Below are 19568 nucleotides of genomic sequence, written 5' to 3' on the forward strand. Positions count from 1 at the left end.
CCGCTGCGCGCTAGCTGAAATTTCGGGACCGCGTTATACCAGGGCCCGCACACTCTCAAGTTCAACAAATGGCCACAGAGGGCGAAAAAATCGACCGCGCGGCGCTGCTAAAGAAACAGGCATAGTACACCAATTAAAAAGGTTCCCCGTTGAGCACATTATCTCCAGCTAGAGGCGCCGTAGTAAGCGCAATTTTAACCTACAAACTTTCTTCAACAGTAAACGAAGCGTTGTTATTGCATGATAAAGACTACAAAATTATAATTCCTAATTTTACATTGTACTTTTCATTACTAACTTTGTTGTTTTTTGTCATTTTAAACGCAAAATAGCGTTCAGCATCATCGACCTCCCACGTGACCTCTGGCCTGGATTTAAAATTTTTACCGGTATGTTCGCGTGCGCGGCAGGTACGGATTCCTTGGTTCGTACATTGGTTGGTTATTTTGTGCTAACACCAGTTTACTGCGCTTCGATGTCTCGCGTTATTTAATTTGGGGTGTAAGCCTGAAAGCTAGGTTTCAGTCGTGAGCCATGTGGAACACGTCTGCATCGAAATGGGAGCCGGGTCCTGCTGCAACTGGGGACAGCAATACCGGTGAGTCGTTTAACATCACTGCTTCAATCGCTATGTAATTTATTCGTCTCGTTAACTTAACGAACTAGATGCTGCATTACATAAGGGCAGTCAGGACCCTCCGTTGCTGTTTCTGAAATAAACTTTCAGTTGCGAGGCCATCATTATACACACATTCACGAAAGAGAAACGATATCGGAACGCGCGTCACATTTTTCATCTCGTTGTAGCCGTAGCCATAAGTGACTGAGTTGCCTTATCAATATATTTTTTTTTTTCGAGTCCGCCGGCAACATCTTTCGTTCACAGAACCGAATAACCTTTTGATAAACTGAAGCTAAAGTACTGAATTTAATGTATTAAACAGTTGCACACATGATAATTCACCCATATTTCGTGCCTGTTGGTTCCAAATGTTCTTGCTGTTCAGTTTGGCTTACCTCAGGACATCTATTTTTGCAGTAGTGAAGCGGTGCATCACGTTCATGCACAAAAAGAATGCATCATTTCTAATAGCTTCATGTAATTCATCTATTTGCTTGTGAAATCAGCAGTGTGATCTCTTCTAGTGTATAAACGAGCGCACAAATGTACTTATTTGCAATCTTAATAATACTTAAGCTGTTGACATGCATTGTAGTTACGCAGACATCAATTTTACGGAGAGTAACCATATTTATTTACCATGCTGCTTAAGCACCCTACAACAAACAGTACATTTGCATGTGTTCTGTAGTCACAAACCATTGCAATGTATATGTCGCACCTTTACGCATTTTATATTGCAAAATTGTGCTTATTCAATTTCTGATGCAGTCAAAATTTCTGTTCCAGACATGCAGTAATGAGGATGGCACCAGTATAAAGCAACACACTCCATGCACTAAACAGAAGCTGCTGCCTGCTACAACAAGGTCATTGTGTGGACTTTGGCTGCTACTACAAGGTAAACAACACCTGTTTCAGAAATAAATATGCTTGATATATGCTGTATTGGCTTGCTAGTCTTGAGATACATGTCAGTTGTTTGTAGCAGATGATATGAACATTTGTTCATGTTTACAGTTCAGCATAATTAGTTCAAACATAAAAGAAAACACTACATGAGTTTGGATAATCTCTGCTGTATCTCATGTGCCATTGTTCTGCCCCAACAGAGTCTGTGCCAAGTACATCTTGGTCATCACGGGAGCCCCCATCTACACCAACAGGAAGGGGCTGGAGCTGAATTCGCAAGACCACAAACAAAGAAGCCATTCCAGAATTATTTGGATGAGATATCAAGTCTACGGACGACTGTTTCAAGAGTGAAAAGAGCCTACGCCATCATTCCACCAGCACGGATATTGGCCGAGTCATCCAGGTACCTCAACAACAAAAATTATTTGTCTTCAGATGTACCTGCAACCTCTGAACAAGCACAGATGACGCTGGCTAAGAGTGTTCTGTCAGCTTGCCCTTCCTTAGTGAGCTTCCTGGCCTTGCCAGTTCTTGCCAAGTATAATTTTGTTTCAATGAATGCAAGCTTTTTCATTCCACACTTTTGTTAGAGATCATTCCTATTCCTCATACAAACAATAAAGGTCAACCGATTCTTTGCTCATACTTAATGCCAGTCACTGTCTAGTAGCATAACATATGTGTAGCAGTTCTTTCTAGTGTATGTTGCCATGTGCAATTCCTCTCCTGAAATAGCTGATGCAGCATTGGCGTGTGTCTTGCATTAACCTTTACACTGTGTGCTATGTAGCATTTAACTTTTGTTAATGTTTTTGGCTTTCAATGCTTGCAAGGTAGAGTGGCTTCTTTCTTGAATGCAAGCTTTCTCATTCCCATATTGACCTAGTCTCATTCAGGATTGCTATTCTTGCTCGACAGCCTGTGTTTTTGTGCAAGCTACATTGAAGTGATTGATTGCAGAATCTGGTTTCGGCGCTGTCCGACTTGGTACTTGTCACCGTTTTACGTTTCTCATATGTGGGAGCCTGGTCAGTTGCATTGGCAAACAGTCTCTCGAGGCAAGCACCTGCTCCTACAGTCCGCACAGTGACATAGACTGCGAATTTACACGCACACCGTGGTTGGTGCTCCCCGTTCCGTCCTTTCCTGCTGCTGCCGTGTGCAAATTTTGCTTGTGGTCTTCCTCGGCCATGATTTGGCGTCAACGGAGACTCTCATACATAATTACATGGTTCTAAGTGTATGAAGTTGATATCCACATGTGTGGAAAGGCCTGCAAAAGTGACTGCAAAATAGTGATGTTCACAAAACCAACCATGCCCATATATAGAGAATGTGGGGTACCAAGTGTGAGTTACACATTAGTGGCATGCAAAAGAACAAAAAGAAACATGCAGGTTGGAAAGGCGGTAACGCTAAAATGCCGGGCACTCCATGTCGCTGTTGGCTGTGGTAGCAGATGCTTGCGTCACCCGATTGCTTCGCAATGCAAGCTGCTCATATTCAACGCCAACTGTCGGTGCAATGGGACACACTGTCCAATCTGCTTGCGCTGCTGGTTGTTGCTTGTTACCAGACTGCAGTGTGCGACGAAGGCAAGCACTATGCCTACAGTCGGACGGTTGAATGTGCCGCAAGCAACCCGTGTGCGTGTATGCTCACTGTTGTCATGTAGATCGTAGCCAATGCATAGTGCCAATGTATAGATTGAGCATTATGTTAGAGTATGCTGAAGTGATTGATTGCATAATCTTGTTTCAATGTTGTCCCACTTGGTCATGGTTGCCGTGTTACATTTCTGGGATGTGGCAGCCTGTTCAGTTGTATTGGCCAATGGCCTCTCGAGGTAAAGCACCTGCTCCTGCAGTCCACACAGTGACACAAACTCCCTGTTTACATGTAGTGTGATTGGCGCTCCCTGTTTGTCCTTTCCTGCTGCAGCCGTGGGTAAAGCGTGCTTGTGCCCTTCTTTGGCCATGATTTGGCGTAAACAGAGACTATCATACATGATTACATGGTTTAAAGTGTATGAAGTTGATATGTAAAAGTGGCTGCGAAATGGCGATTCCCACAAAACAGACCACATCCATATTGAGAGCAGGTGGGGCACCAAGTGTGAGCAACACATTAGTGGCCACCGAAAGAACAAAAAGAAACGCGCATGTAGGAAAGGAGGTAACACTAGGATGCCGGGTAGTTCATGTCGCTGTGTTGGCTATGGCAGCAGGTGCCTGCATCACCCGATTGATTCGCAGTACAAGTTACGGTGACTGTCAGTGTAAACAGGTGGGGCACTGACCAATCTGCTTGTGCTGCTGGTTGTCACTCGTTAGTAGACCACCATGTGCGACGTAGGCAAGAACTGTGCCTGAAGTCGGATAGCTGAATAAGCTGTATGCAATTTGTAGTGCGTGAATGCCCACTGTTCTCATATGGATCTTAGCCAATGTACAGTGTATTGTCTGAACCTTATGCGGTGATTGAATGCAGAGTCTAATTTGATAATGGTCGCCGTGTTATGTTTCTTCGATGTGGCGACCTGGTTAGCTGCATGGGCAGCAGCCTCCCGAGGTAACCATCTGCTCCTGCACTCCACACAGCGACAAAGACTCCAAATTTACATGCACCGTAATTGGTGCTCTCCCCATTCGACATTTCTTGCTGCAGCCGCCGGCAAATTATGCTTGTGGGCCTTCATCGGCCGTGATGTGGCGTGAGCGGAGACAGCACACATTACATGGTCCAAAGTTGATAGCCACATAGGTGGAAAGGCCTGCAAAAGTGGCTGCAAAATGGTGATGCCCACATTGAGAATGTGGGGCACCAACTATGAGTTACAGATTAGCGGCCCCCGAAAGAACAAAAAGAAACGTGCAGGTTGGAAAGGCGGGAACGCTAAAATGCCGTTTAGTCCATGTCGCTGTGTTGGTTGCGGCAGCAGATGCCTTGCGTCACCCGATTGCTTCGCAATGTAAGTTACGGCGACTGTTAATGAAAACAGGTGGTGCACTGCCCAATTTGCTTGCGCTACTGATTGTCGCTCGTTACCAGATCGCCATGTGCGGCGACGAAAGTGAGCAGTTTACGAGCTCGCGTTAATGGTTTCAGCGCATCTCGACATGCAAATTTTATTTCTGATCTTGTATGAGAAGGTGCACTGCTTTTTCTTCTGCCAATAAAGTCGCACGTCCTGTTCACTCACTTGTGGCTTGTTTGTATAGGCGTCAGTAGAGGCTCTTTAGTCTCCTGGCCATTAAAACGCGGCAGCTGAGGCATGCCGCAAAGCCAGCGAGGCGAGCACGGCGCGTACCCAGCGTACGGCACCGGTTTAAAGCGGCCATATTGAATATTATACTAAAAAAAAAGACATTTCCGCTTCCTGATTAAGTATCGCCATCTGTCGGGCCCCCCGCTAAGTTCCATGCGCTGCCGCTTCTTATTTTCGAACCACTGTGGAAGGTACAGTTTCCCTTCTCTAAAGTTGTTCTTTATTCTATGGTTATACCGCACGAATTCGCAAACGCGGTTGCGCCTACAATTAGGTGTCGGCAAAAGAGCAGGTAACCGTGCTAAACTACGAGAAGTACTCTCACCTTTGTGCAAGGTATAATCAAAAAGACCCCAACGACGGCACAGAATAAAGAATCATCATTAGAGAAGGCGAACCGTACCTTCCGCAGTGGTACGAAGATAAGCAGCGGCAGCGCATGAAACTTGCTTAGGTGGACGCCAGAAGGCGCTAGTTTGAAGTGAGGGAAGCTCGCAGTAAAATTGGTTATGAAGAACAACTGAGGAATATGGAAGGAAGTAAATGGGCTGGGAGAGTGTTGAGGTATCTGTGCAGGAAAAACATTGATTCACAGTGGAGAAAAAGAACTAGGAAGCTTACCAGCAAGTATGCGGCCTGTACGGTGAGCAACACATCGGAAAGTCTGAGAGGTTGAAATAATCTCATGGGTGGCGGCAATGGAAAAGAAACCTGCCATGAGTAACTACTTAAGAGAAAAAAAAAAAAAGACATAGGGAAAGAAACAATTTATGATAACTCAAAGGAAGCTCATTACTTCTCCACCTGTAAAGCGAGATATAAGAAGGAAGAAGCATGTGCTTGCTGCGGCAAAGATAGCGAAACGATGGAGCATGTTTTATTAGAATGTGAAGACACCTGCCCAGCGGTAAATGTAGGCACCACTGGCCTCCTTGAGGGCCTTGGGTTCAGCGAGAGCAGTGGAAAAGTAAACAGGTCCGAGATTGGTAAGAGGCGATTGAAAGATTGGTGGAAGTAGGGAAACGGCAAAAAACGGAGACGTACAAAGCAAAGTTCGCAATGGATGGATGGATGGATGCAAAACTTTAATAAGGTCCTGAGGTACGCGACTCAACGCGCTGCGGGCCGCTCCCACGTTGGGACAGTCCAGCCTTGCCCGACCGCCGCATCGTGGGCCCTCTGGACAGCCCATAGTTGCGCCCCGGCATCGGGGCTCTTCATAGCGGAGAGCCACTTGTCCGCATTGATTTGTTCTGTGCCTCGTAACGAGGGGCAACGCCAGAGCATATGGTCTAGACTAGCGATGTCATTGCAGTGCCTGCAAGAACTAGTGGCATAGGTGTCGGGATAAATTTTGTGGAATAAAGCCGGGCTGGGATATGGGCCGCCGTTCCTGCGACCCGGTCGCAGGAGTGGAAAGGGGGGGTAAGCGTTATAGTGCCCTGGTCGTTCGAACGCTTAGGGCCCGAAAGCGTTAGGTTCACCCAAATAGACGCTAAATAATGGTTTGGCTTGGCTCCGTATATTATTTTTAAATAGGTGGCGCTAAAGCGATGAACGCGACGATCGAGCCCTCAATCGGTGCTTCCGTTCTGCCCGTGCGGTCTTCGCCTGTGTCCGTGGCTGTGGAGAAGTGATTGTAGCTGTTTGATGTCGTTAATGTGAGAGCTTGTGACGAAGTGATTGAGTATGGCCGTAGTAGTTCTGCCCATGTAGTGTTTTGCGGACTTCACCTGTGCCTGTGACTGATCGTGTTGCCCAATAGCTTTGTGGAAAGCGACGTGGTTTGTGTGGATGTCATCGCAGCGTTTGCCAGCTCCTGGGTGGCCCGTGTGCCAGTTATTGATGGCGTTGCCCAGTAGCTTTGTGGAAGTTGATGTACCTTGTGTGGATTTCGTTGCCGCTTATGACAGCCTTAATTATAGGTGGTCACGCTGCCTTTTGAAGCGCGTCCGAGCGCGAGAAACTTCACCGATGTTTTTGTAAACAACGTGGACGTCTCGAAATGTTAGCTAGAAATCAACCAGCAGCAAGCCAAGTCTTTATTTTGTGGTTTTTCGAGCTTATGCTCATGCGAGCAGCACAAGGACAAAAGGTCCGTTACATAATGTCAGTTTCATAAAATCAGCTTTGCCGCAATACAGTCATGTTATGCGGTGAAGCATACGTAATGTATTGCGGTAAAGTATATGAAAAAGTAGGCAGGGACCACTGCGTTACTGGGGCGATTTTCTTGTATTATGGTCATGGCCGTGCGCGAACAAGGAAAAATCACGGTCGAAGCGCATGGCACAAATCTTGCCAATGCTTCAATTGGAAAAAGAAAGAAAACGAATTGGAGTGGGTGATGCCAAAAACAAAGCCTTGACTTTTGTATTATCAAAGCAGTTCCGAGAATAGCCAATCATATTCCAAGCTCTTGCATTATTTATGATTGCTTAAAGTATATGCATATATTGTGCACCAGCCTTAGCACCAATGTACTTTAATGATGTAAGTTTAATAACACGTGGCAAATATATAATTTGTGCTGTATGGTGTTATGCTGTTTATAAGCTGCTGCTTTCATGTGGTAATGTGTACATTGGCTGGAAGAGTTGATGCATCCTCCTTATAGAACTCATTGAAAGGTGAACCACCTGTCAGGCCATCATTGTTCTTGCAGTTGTACACCAGATTTCACAAACATGGGGACAGTTATGATATAGAAAGAGTAACTGAGGCTTAACATATCCACATGCATGCACAAGAGTGCGGGAGTCGACCATCTATCTCTCTAACTCAGGTTGAATGTGCATACTTGAGTAACATGTAACACTTGTTGGGTGTCAGGTTTCTTTTATTGTTAGCCTAGTTTGTGTTTTTTCTCCCATTTGTAGGTTTTAGTGTGTTGCTTGTGTATGTATATAATTGCTTCCAGAGTGGCTTTCTTGTTGCTAATAAATTTAGAGAAGGCAGCGTTCTTCATTTTATGCATCAGACAGCAAGTGAGCATGTTTCAAAGGATGTTGGATTTTGTTGCCATAAGCAACAAAAAGGCATAAGCATATAGACTGCTTGCTGGAAGTACTCTTTATAGCATTAAGGATATTATCATGCTCATAACTCTGTGCACAATAATTAGAAAGATCACATCAGGTCTGACATGTCTTCTTGCCACCATGAAATCTTGTCAGATGCGTAACACGGGACATACACCACAGATCTTGGCCAGCCATTCTCATTTGTGGTCTCGACCTCCTGCCACTGAGCAGACTGGTCCAAGAGACAAAACATGCAACTTTTATCTGATTAAATGTAGTGCATGTTGCACAAAATTAGATGTCAGGTGTTATTGTCGACACAGATACATATCTGTGAGCCTCATAAACTAATGTCAAAAGAAAGAGAGTAATACCCATGAAATGCACTCTTGGTAGGATGGCAGGACCATTCTCTTGCAGAGTTAAATAACAACCATGCAGCAGTATCATGATATCAAGCTGAACAATAATTCACTCCAAGAATAGGTTTCTTCATGCAACATTGCACTGATAGTCTTGAAATACAATACCCATTGCTAACAGAAGGCAAATTATGCATGACAGGAGGGCATATTTTAGGAAGCAAGAATGAAAACGGAGCCGGCTAACTATGAAAGTTGTGAATGCAACTCTGCAGAAGTTAGAAAAATGAACCAAACGGAATAGTTTAAAAGTAAGTGGTTTAGAGACAAAAGGCCGTTTTATTCCATGCCAGAAAAGCAAGCAGAGGTTGAAATGCTTTCCACATACATACCTTCAAGGTGCATGTACAGGGTCTGTCCTGAGAGTAATGTCACTAAGGCGATTAAAAATCATTTATTGAATTTGTTGTTACAAAAAGATTAAAAATCTTCAAAATACTCTCCTTTTGCGTCAATACATCGGCTCCAGCGAGACTTCTAGCTCTCGAATGCGTTGCGGTAGTCCTCCTCCGGAATGGCCTTTAATGCTGTGGTGCTAGCTGCTTTAATCACGTCCGCTGTCCCAAAATTATTGCCTTTCAGCGGTGTTTTGAGGCATGGAAACAGAAAAAAGTCGGGGGGGGAGCCAAGCCCGGGCTGTACGGGGGCTGGGTGATCGTCGGCCCCACTGCATTAACCAGGTAGTCGGTGACAATGAAGGCACTGTGGGCCAGCACATTATCGTGGTGCAACTTCCAGTTGTGTGCAATGTCCGGCCGGATATGTTGAACCCTGCGTTTCAGTCTTTCAAGGACATCCACATAAAATTTGGGGTTCACAGTGGTTCCAGGTTCTTCAAACTCATGATGAACCAGTCCGTGGATGTCAAAAAAAAACAATGAGCATGATCTTGATCTTTGATTTGCTCATCCTGGCTTTCTTCTGGGGAGGGGACGAGTGTGTGTGCCACTCAGATGATTGCCCTTTGGTCTCCAGGTCATATTCAAATACCCAAGTCTCGTCTTCTGTAATGACGTTGACCAAAAATTTTCGCTCACGTTTGCACATGTTGAGATTTTCTTGGCATGTTTCAATGCGGCGTGACTTTTCGTTGTCAGTGAGCACTTTTGGAACCATTTTTGTGCACGCCTTCCGCATGCCGATAGCGTTTGTAACAATTTCATGAACTTGAGTTTTCGAAACGTTTAACATGTCGGCCATTAAACGAACACTTAATCGTTGGTCTGAGTTCAACAGTTCTGTCGCTCGTGTCAGATTGTCAGTCGTAGTGGTCATGGATGGCCATCCATTGCAGTCCTTGTCGTCGCCCTCTTCCCGGCCTTCCAAAAGGCCTTGTGCCACCGAAACACTTGCCGATCTGACCAGGCATGTTCTTTATAAGCAGTCTTGAGCATAGTAACAGTTTCCGCAGCAGTATTGCCAAGTTTCACACAAAACTTGATCGCAAATCTTTGTTCTAATGAGCGCTGCATTTTCACTTGCACAAGAATAAAAAACAGCTCTCACGGACGGGCCCGTCCGACACTCTCCGATGTTCGGAGCACACTGACTGACAGACCGCTGCTTAGCTGGATTCCGTCACTACTAGTTTCAACCAGTTAGACCGCTCTGACATACAGTCACATCACAATAAATTTACTGACATTACTTTCAGGACAGACTCTGTATGTGGTGATAGACAAGCTTTTTAGATATAAATGTTGGGAACCTTGATGGAGGTGAGGGACATGTACAGTAAAAACAAGATGTATAAGGTCAAAAATTAATTCTTTTAGTCAGAAATTGGTCAATGGTGTCTGGCTTCTCTTGTTCCCTTGCCCTGGATGGTGAACACAAAGTTACATACATATATATATATATATATATATATAATTTTGTACAATCAAGCATAGAATCATTGCCTTCTACCTGAGCTAACGTATGAGGCAGAAACTTGGAGGTTTCTTGGAGACAAAAAAGGGCATTGTGTTGTCATGTTGGAAAGCACTTTTCCGGAGGAGGGTGTGTCAGCCACTGACATAAATTTTAATGAAATTTATACCAATATAGCTGACATAAAATGTTGAGCTGTCACGAAGTTGAATCAGTTTGGTTTGACAACAGTCTCAAATGATGTTAAGGTGGAAAAAGGTTTTCTTTTATGCGCCTTCTTCAGTGCAAAACACACAAGCTTAGGGAATCCATTTCAGAACCATTGTGTCGGAATATAAATCATGGCTTCATGTTTCAGAATTTCTGCAGACACACCTTGACAGGCTGGGAATCAACGACCAATTCCTTGCTGCCAGCTCTCAGACTGTTGTACACTTCCTGGAGGAGCATATTCTGGGAAAATGGGCAGGCTTTAGTATAGATGCAGAAGATTTATACAATTCTTTGCCGAAGGTGCGTCTCTTGCAGTTTGTTAAGGACTGCATACGCAAGCAAACAGGTTAGCTGGAATTTGCTGAAAGGTGTAAAATTCTTGTTGCAATCTTTCTGGAGCTTCTTGATTTCTATTTAAGGTCAATTTTGGTCTGGTGGGAAAGTAAAATAAGTGTCCAGAATGCTGGCATCTGCATAGGTTCCGGTGTTGCACCAGTGCTCAGTAATATATTAAGTTATGTTGACCAGAAAATAATCAAAACCTGAGTGGGCTTGCTCTTAAAATTTTCAGATACGTGGATGATTATTTGTTTTTCATGAGCAAATGATAACTTTCACAGAGCTGTCATCGAAGTACTGAAGCTATTTAGAGAACAATAGCAAGGTTTCAACTTCACTTTAGAAGTTCCAGAAAAAAAATGTGCAGCAACTTCTTATGTCAGGCTTACTTTTATGTGGGATCACGTATGCTGGGGATATCAGTCAAGAACTTCTAAGCTCCTTCTTGATTATAGGTCTAGCCATTCAAAACTTATTAAGTACAGTATTGCCACTCACGCAATTAGAGATGCCCCAACCAAGAGCTATCCTCACCTTATCCTTGAAAGTGTAAGGAATCTGGTGACAAGGCTTAATGAGGCAGGTTATTCAGTTTCAGTGGTTTTTTTATCTTGAAGCACGTTAATTAAGGAACTCAAGGTGCGACCAGGGTGGAAGAAGCTTAAGAGCAAGAGCGGAACAAAGTTGCCATTATCCCCTCTATTAATTGTCGCACAGGCAGAAAAAGGTGGCTTCTAAGTTCCAGGAGAGGATTGGGTTTTCATTTAAAGATAAGCTGAAGGGAATATGTGAAGCAATAAACAAGCACATTCTTCACAACGGGTTTCTGAGCAGGGAGGACTGCAAAGTGAAATATTGCATACAGTTTGTCTCTTGCACACGAAATGTTGTTTATTCGATTCCTTTTTCTTGAAGCCTACAAAATATATATCAGTCAGACTGGAAGGTGCTTAAACATTCGACTAAGGAAGTACGATAGTTTTTTGAAGGATTTTTGCGCATCCACACCTTTCTGTGCATTGTTGCAGCATTGGGCGTCATCCAGTTTTTGAAAGTACTATTCTGCTGTTCACACACTGTGAAAAGCTCTCACATGAATTAATGGAGGCTTATCACATTAAAAAGAAAGGCTCACTATGTGTTAGCCAGCCATCCATCTCGCTGCAAGATAGCAAGCTTGCCGTGTTAGATCTTAAGTAAAGCCACTGAGTTGCATTGTGCCTTAGTAATTGTTTTTTTACATTGATTAATCAGCCGTGACATGTGTGTTGCCGTCAAAACATGTGCATTCGGTGATGTGAAGGTTGTTTTGGTATGTATCTGCATATGCTAGGGGGCCGGGTGTTGGTCACGTGATGTGTGTTATATATTGGTTGTTTTCTTTCAATAAACTTCATTTGATAGTGCTGTATCCTGTCCCGTTCTATTACTTTTGCCGGCATCTGTCATGCAGTAGCTGCCATGAAGCTTCAACAACTTGCCCAATTTTCTATCGTATTTTCTATCGTATGGAGCATTATAGTTAGGGAATGGGTGCCATGGTATATAAAGATATATATATATATGTGTGTGTGTGTGTGTGTATGTAAAGGTAAAATGGTGGTAAGGTGGGGTGGTAAAAGTAAAATGAAGATATTTTCACATCATGACTAGTCCTTTTAACACATTTACCTACAAAATTAAACACTCTGTTCTTATTAAGCATCTTGTACATAGGTATTCATATTACTAATAATCTTTCAATGCAAATGCATATCAACTTTTTGAGTAATGCTAATAACTGAACACATGGCTTTTTGTGCTGAAAGTTTTCTTGGGACTCCTGCTTCCCTTAAACTTATACTGTATAATATGCTTGTAAGATCAAAACTGGAGTATGCTTCATCAATCCGGGATATACCTACAAAAAACACAACTCTCATATTTAGTTGAAGCCATACAAAACCAACCTGTACATTTTGTTGTAGCTGCTTATTCCCATGCTGCAAGCATATCAACAATTAAAAGTTGCCTTGATTGGCTAGGCAACAAGAAAACTTACCTGTTTATTTCACAAATTCTAAATTGAAACATGTCTTTATTACCTCCTTGTAGCTCATTGATATATATGTGTGTGCGTGTGTGTTCTGAGGCTGCCTTTTACAGGAATAGTAAAGATTGGTTTGGCAAGTTGGCACCTGTACCTTGAGGTTGTAGTTCATTCTCAATGAGATACAAGGAGGTAATAACATATGTTTCAGTTGAGAATCTGTGAAATAAATGGGTAAGTTTTTTTGTTGACAAGCCTGGCCAATCAAGGCAAGTTTTAATTGTTGATATGCTTGCGGTATGGGAATAAGCAGCTACAATAAAATGTACAGGTTGGTTTTGTATGGCTTCAACTAAATATGAGAGTTCTGTTTTTTGTCGGTGTATCCCGGATTGATGAAGCATACTCCAGTTTTGATGTTGCAAGCATATTATACGGTATAAGTTTAAGGGAAGCAGGAGTCCAAGAAATCTCGCAGCAAAAAAAGCCATGTGTTCAGTTATTAGCATTAGTCAAAAAGTTGATGCATTTACACTGAAAGATCACTACCAAAAAATCTGATAGGGCAACCTAATAAAAATTATATCAGTTTTTATCAGTTGCATTATGAAACGATACAACTGATACACTGATAAAATTACTTTTAGTTCTATTCTGGACGTATCTGTGCTATTCTGCTTGTACAAGTCTACTAGTGTATTCTTTTTATTAGTGTAATAGTGTATTCATATTAGTTTGCCAGCTCTATAGTCTATCAGTATCTATGTGTGTTGTATAGGTGTAATGTGCTTCAAGGAGAAGCAAGCTTCCTCATTTGCCCAAAAAAATGAGTCAGAAATAATGCATTTATATTATCAGAAAAGACAATATACATATAAATCAAATATGAAGCCCAGGATTCAGAAAGGAAAGATTGTTGGAACAAATATACACCGTACAACAGCTTAAAAAGAATAAAAATGTGATCACATTCAAAAGAGAAAAGATGTTTAGATTGGTTCACAACAAAGTTTAGCCTCTTTAAACAGGAGGTTATTGGCAATCAAGCCACCGAATTGGTTCACACAAACACCACAAAGATTATTAGACTTCACAATCTGGAAAGCTAGTGAATGGAAGTGGTGGGTTCTTCATTATTCATTACCATGCCTTCATGGCTTTTTGCCAGATAAGTATGTCAGACATTCCAGTTTGCTTGCGGAGGGTGTCTATATACTTCTACTAGACACCGTCACTTCAGACGACCATAATGAGATAATCTGATCTTCTCTCGGAGTTCGTTGTGAGAGCACAGTCTTTGTTTGGATTGGGTGCAATGACATACAATGTACACCAAATCCTGCATCTTCCTAAATGTGCGGCTAAACTAGGACCTCATTGGTCGCATTCTTCATTTGTATTTGAAGGCGGAAATGAACTTCTTGTGAAATTGGTCAGCGGAGCTAATGATGTTCCTTTACAAATACTGGAATGTTATGTACTTGCTCGAAAGTTACAGGCAGCTAAAGCTAGTTTAAATCTTTCACCAGGAGCAGTGAGTTTTTTTGGTGTACAGGAGAAGAGAGCTGGTCAGCAGACAGTTTTGTTAGGCACTGGAAAGCTGTGCCTGAACTTGGATGAAAGTGAAAAACAGGCTGTAGTCCACAACCGTGGCTGTGACTCAACAAGTGTCACTGAATATTAGCGAATGGTCATCAACCAACAAACATTCCACTCTCTCCAGTACACTTGAACTATAAAGACTAAAAACAGTGCATTTGTCAGCTTCTCAAGTGCGTTTTCTCTCATTTGTAGAATTCTTTCTGGAGTGAATTCTTGTATAATTCTGAAATGCAAGGAACTATTTCCTGTTGAAATTCTCCATGCAAAGCACCTTTCAGTCTGCGTCAGAAGAGAGGAGCCACTAGTTTACGTAACACCCAGCGAAGTTATGCGCCTTTATGTGTTTATAGAAATAGACAACAATATTTTTGAATGGACAATATGAAACCTTTATGAAAGAGACTAATTCCCATGCTCAAGACATGGCAACGATGAACAGTATGCCTTCAGTCATGGTACATGAATGTCTGGTAATAACAGGTTATAGCTTTAAAAAACAACAGTTGGTAACAGTGCACCACGCTTTATGGCATTCTGTAATAATCAGCTTTTTGATGTTTGAATATATTAACCAAGCCAGAGCCATCAAAATTCTAGAGTGTTTATTTTTTTCTTGCGTTAGCTTCTTGTTTTCCTAATGAACCAGCTAGCCCAATTTGCCACTCTACATTATTGTACCCTTGTTGATTAAGTGCTTGGGGAATTGCATGGTCTGCATGTTGGCAGTAGTGATGCAGCTGCTGATGAACAGCTGCAGTAGCCAAAAAATGGCAATATTTTACAGGACTTATGCACAGTTTCAGGTCGGTGTCCTTACATGCAGCGAAGGGCTCTACTTAACCACGTGACTGCCTTGAGTGGGTGATCACAGTGAACAAACAGTGCTTCACTAGCAGATGGTGAAGAGGTAAAGCTTCTCAGTCTGTATGCAGAGGCATGGAAAGCAGCTGAATGTTAAGTGAGCAGTTATGCTACTTGATACAACAGCATCATTTTCACACCATGCATCTGTCTGCCTCACTTTTTTTCTCCTTTGACTCAATGTAGCTGGTGCAAGTTTATTCGTTAACTATGGCGGCATGACTAAGACACTATCTTTTTTCTGAATGAAACAAGCAAACTCTGAAATTTTATTTTAACAGTGTATTACGGTTTGAATCAAAGACTCCAAACACTATATATGAAGCCTGTTCTGATAGTCTTCTTTGCTTTCGCATGCTGAAGGCTACACAGGTTAAACTATTTTTACACATTTCGACGTGCAGTGGTTGAACTAGCACCCAGTGAAGAATTGTGTCTTCTGATTTTGCAATATGTGCACTGATGTTTAGCTGTTTTTGTTCATGATTATGTGGTTTTAAAAATGGTAAATCCATGTTCTTACTTGAATAAGTTCTCAGATCTGTACTCACTTTTGCTTAAATAATATTGCTGTATTGTCATGTTCTGATATATTGCTGTAGATCTTGTACCAATAGCGATGCTTGTCCCGTTTCCTTGCTTCCTGTCAGTGTGCCATGCCAGTTTGTTCCTTTTGCACAAGCTCACTTGTGTTCTGTCACATATCACAACACTTTTGGGATGAATGCAAAAATGCATAGTCTAGAGAAAATAGCTTCATATGAAGTTGTAATATTATAAAAGCATATGCCAATTAGACCTGGTGTTCTATACAGCATCTGTGAGCACAAATGGACATGGTGAAGTTAGTACTTCAGTCTGTGTTCTTCCTCTTATGTGTTTGTTTAAATGTGACTAAAGTTGCTTGCTTATTCTTTAGACAGTGGAGTGTAAAATAAACCCTAGTCATGTTTGTAGTCATGTTGCTTGTGTCTTGTCCTTGTTCCTTTGTGGATGGATGCATTAGCGTTGTTTTAATTTTCAAATCAAGTATGCACAAACTAGCCCAGAAAGTAGCTTTAATGAAATCACGTTGGTAGTGTCTAATTTATGGCATTCAGAAACTCAGCCGGGCATGTTAGAGCTACAGTTAGTATCCACAGTTTTGAAAGTGCTTTGTTTTGCTTTTGTAAATAAACTTTATTACAACAGTAGGAAGATACCTATGAAGAAAGGAGTCAGACAAGTAGACACAATCTCTGCAGTGCTATTCACTGCGTGCTTGGAAGAAGTATTCAAGCTATTAAACTGGGAAGGTTTAGGAGTAGGGATCGACGGCGAACACCTCAGCAACATTCGGTTTGCCGATGACATTGTTCTATTCAGGAACACTGCGGACGAGTTACAACAAATTATTGAGGACCTTAACAGGGAGAGTGTAAGAGTGGGGCTGAAGATTAATATGCAGAAGACAAAGATAATGATAATTAACCGGGCAAAGGAACAAGAGTTCAAGATCGCTAGTCAGCCTCTACAGTCTGTGAAGGTGTACGTCTACCCAGGTCAACTAATCACAGGAAACCCTGACCATGAGAAGGAAATTCACAGAAGAATAAAAATGGGCTGGATCACATACGGCAGACATTGTGAGCTCCTGACTGGGAGCTTACCATTATCATTGAAAAGGAAAGTATACAATCAGTGCATTTTATGGGTGCTGACATATGGCACAGAGATTTGGAGACTGACAAAGAAGCTTGAGAACAAGTTAAGGGCCATGCAAAGAGGGATGGAACGAAGAATGCTAAGTATAACTTTAAGCGACAGAAAGAGAGCAGTTTGGACAAGAGAGCAAACGGGTATAGATGATATTCTAATAGACATTAAGAGAAAAAAATGGCGCTGGGCAGGTCATGTAATGCACAGATTAGATAACCGTTGGACCATTAGGGTGACAGAATGGGTACCAAGAGAAGGGAAGTGCAGTAGAGGATGGCAGAAGTCTAGGTGGTGCGCAAAAATTAGGAAATTTGCGGGTGCTAGTTGGAATCGGTTAGCGCAGGACAGGGGTAATTAGAGATTGCAGGGAGAGGCTTTTGTCCTGCAATGGACATAAATATAATGATGATGATGATGACAGTAATCCTGTTTTGGATATGCATTAAATGTTGCACATCCATCTTGCAAAATTTGTAAATGTAATTTTGTATTAGAAGAACTGGAGCACACCTGCTACAACGATGGATGATGCTTTTCTCATGCAACTTCCCCAATGTAGTTTCATAGGCTAAGTAACGCTGCTGTGCTTTGAAAACGTGTGCTTTAATTTATGTTGAAACATGTTTAGGATAGTATATCTGCATACAAGCTGTAAAAAGTTTTGATAATTGCACAGTTTACACACTTCATTTTTATCTGATACTCCAATATCCCAACTGTGTTTGTTAATCTGTTCACGTGGCAGGCAATGCATTCAGGGTTGTATATTCAGTTCATTTTGAAAACGTCTCTTCAGGCGTGTGGGCACCGTTATGTCTGCTATTTCTAACATGCTTTATCAGTGCCTCAATCAGATTTCTGTATGTCATATGATGATCTCTATCTGGGTTTAAAAGACTGATACGTACATCATGCTATTGGGCTTGTAGGCAGCACAGTACGTGAGATCTATCTGCCGCCTGCTAGTCTGGTAAAGAGTTCTATGGGTCAGGTAGGAATATATATCATTCTTAGAAGGACCCGTACAACCTATACATATTCCTAAGAGACTATAGAAATTTCTATCAGTTTTTTTTGCTAGGGTACTGATGTTAGGTTTTTAACTAGTGATGGCACTCCGGAGAGACATTAGTGGAGACATTGCCCCACTGGGCACGTGCAGCAGCTAAGCCCAGTGGGGGGGCGGGGGGGGATATGAACTTTGCGCCCGCTTGCGAGAGCAAGGATGACGTGGCATTGCGGCGGCGCCCTCTCCCCTCACGCAACAACTGGCGCGCTAGAGCGACGGCAGATGTACCCTTTCACCCGCTCTGCTCTGTAGAGGCACGCTCGCAATGTGGTCACAACCAATGGAATTTGAGGTTCCATTTCGCTGAGACGACAGACACTGCCTTTTTTACTCAGTGGGCCATTTGTTTAGTCTGTTTGAACAGAAACGGACCTGCCGGAGTTTGGTTGTCTCACGACAAAACACAGTCATCAACAGAAAGTTTAGTTTTCTACGTTAAGTTCTTTGCGAGATCTAAAATGAGAAAAATCAAGGGCCTAAACACTCAGCATTGTGGCATGCCAGAAGTGACAAAAGACAGATTTGTGAATTGGAGTTGTTAACATAAAAATTGTGTTTAGTCATGAAGAAAGCATTCAGTGAATTTTAGTAATTGCATGTGGATCAATATTAAGTTAGCTTATTCAGGAGAAGGAGGCAGTGGCACAAAGTAGCAGAATTTAAAACGCTAAAAGCATCCATTCAACGCAAGGACTAAGTTCAATGGAGGAGATCAAGTTAGTGAACATGACAATATAGTTGTGTTTTTCATGAGAGACAAGTTCTTATGGAAACCATGTTGACATTTGTTGTAGAAGTTTTGCGACACAATTTAGGATTATTATGGAGATTGAAATAAATGATGTTACAGGGAGGCTTGGCAATTGAGGCCAGCAAATGTTCCACCCAAGTGTCTCTCATAATATTACTGTGGTAGATCACCACGTGCATTCTGTTCTAGAAGCTGAAAAGGTAATGCTAATCTGTGTAATGCATCTGTCGAATGCCGACAACAGTATGATGCTGATGCGGTGACAACGATGGCATGATCGACGATGGGATGACAATTCTAGAGTCATCACGATTGAGGCATAACGACTTTGGGATGATGAGTGCATGCATGGCAATGACTGCGTACTTACTACACAGCGTGAAGGCGGCAGCATCCGACGGCGTGATATTACAACTAATTTGAAATGACAATGCAATGATGACGACAGATTGAAGACTGTGAATGGTGAACAATGATGCGTCCACTTGGCAACTAAAGAAAAACATATGAGGACAGCTAAGCATGTCTTATCTGAGTTGTGATTGCGAAAGCATTAATGCCCAATTGAACGCCGCTGAGCAGTCCTTCGAGTTTTACGCTGCAAGTGATGCACCCTAGAGCTACATTGGGCCCGAGCTAGCAAGCAGCAGCAGCCTGCGGTGCCAACACCGCATGCCACCGACGTGCTGCATGACCAGAGACCAGGAAACAGCAGTGGCCACCAAGGCCGGCAGGCACGCGCAGCAGTTAAGCCCAGTGGAGGGGGGAGATACGGACTGGGCGGCGGCTTGCGAGAGCAAGGATGACGTGGCGTCGCGGCGACGCCCTCTTCCCTCACGCAACACCTGGTGCACTATAGCGACAGCAGGTGTACCCTTTCACCC

The 19568-nt window shown here is 42.7% G+C and overlaps 1 long non-coding RNA gene across 1 annotated transcript; it reads left to right on the forward strand.

Moving 5' to 3' along the window:
* The first annotated feature begins 52 nt into the window (after positions 1 to 52).
* LOC140219813 (uncharacterized) lies at positions 53 to 4734 on the forward strand. The gene is made up of 3 exons (XR_011896026.1): positions 53 to 598; positions 1412 to 1523; positions 1735 to 4734. It is a non-coding gene; the product is annotated as an uncharacterized lncRNA (long non-coding RNA).
* The last annotated feature ends 14834 nt before the right edge of the window (positions 4735 to 19568 follow it).

Source organism: Dermacentor andersoni, chromosome 8, assembly GCF_023375885.2.
Source record: "Dermacentor andersoni chromosome 8, qqDerAnde1_hic_scaffold, whole genome shotgun sequence".
Lineage (NCBI taxonomy): Eukaryota > Metazoa > Arthropoda > Arachnida > Ixodida > Ixodidae > Dermacentor > Dermacentor andersoni.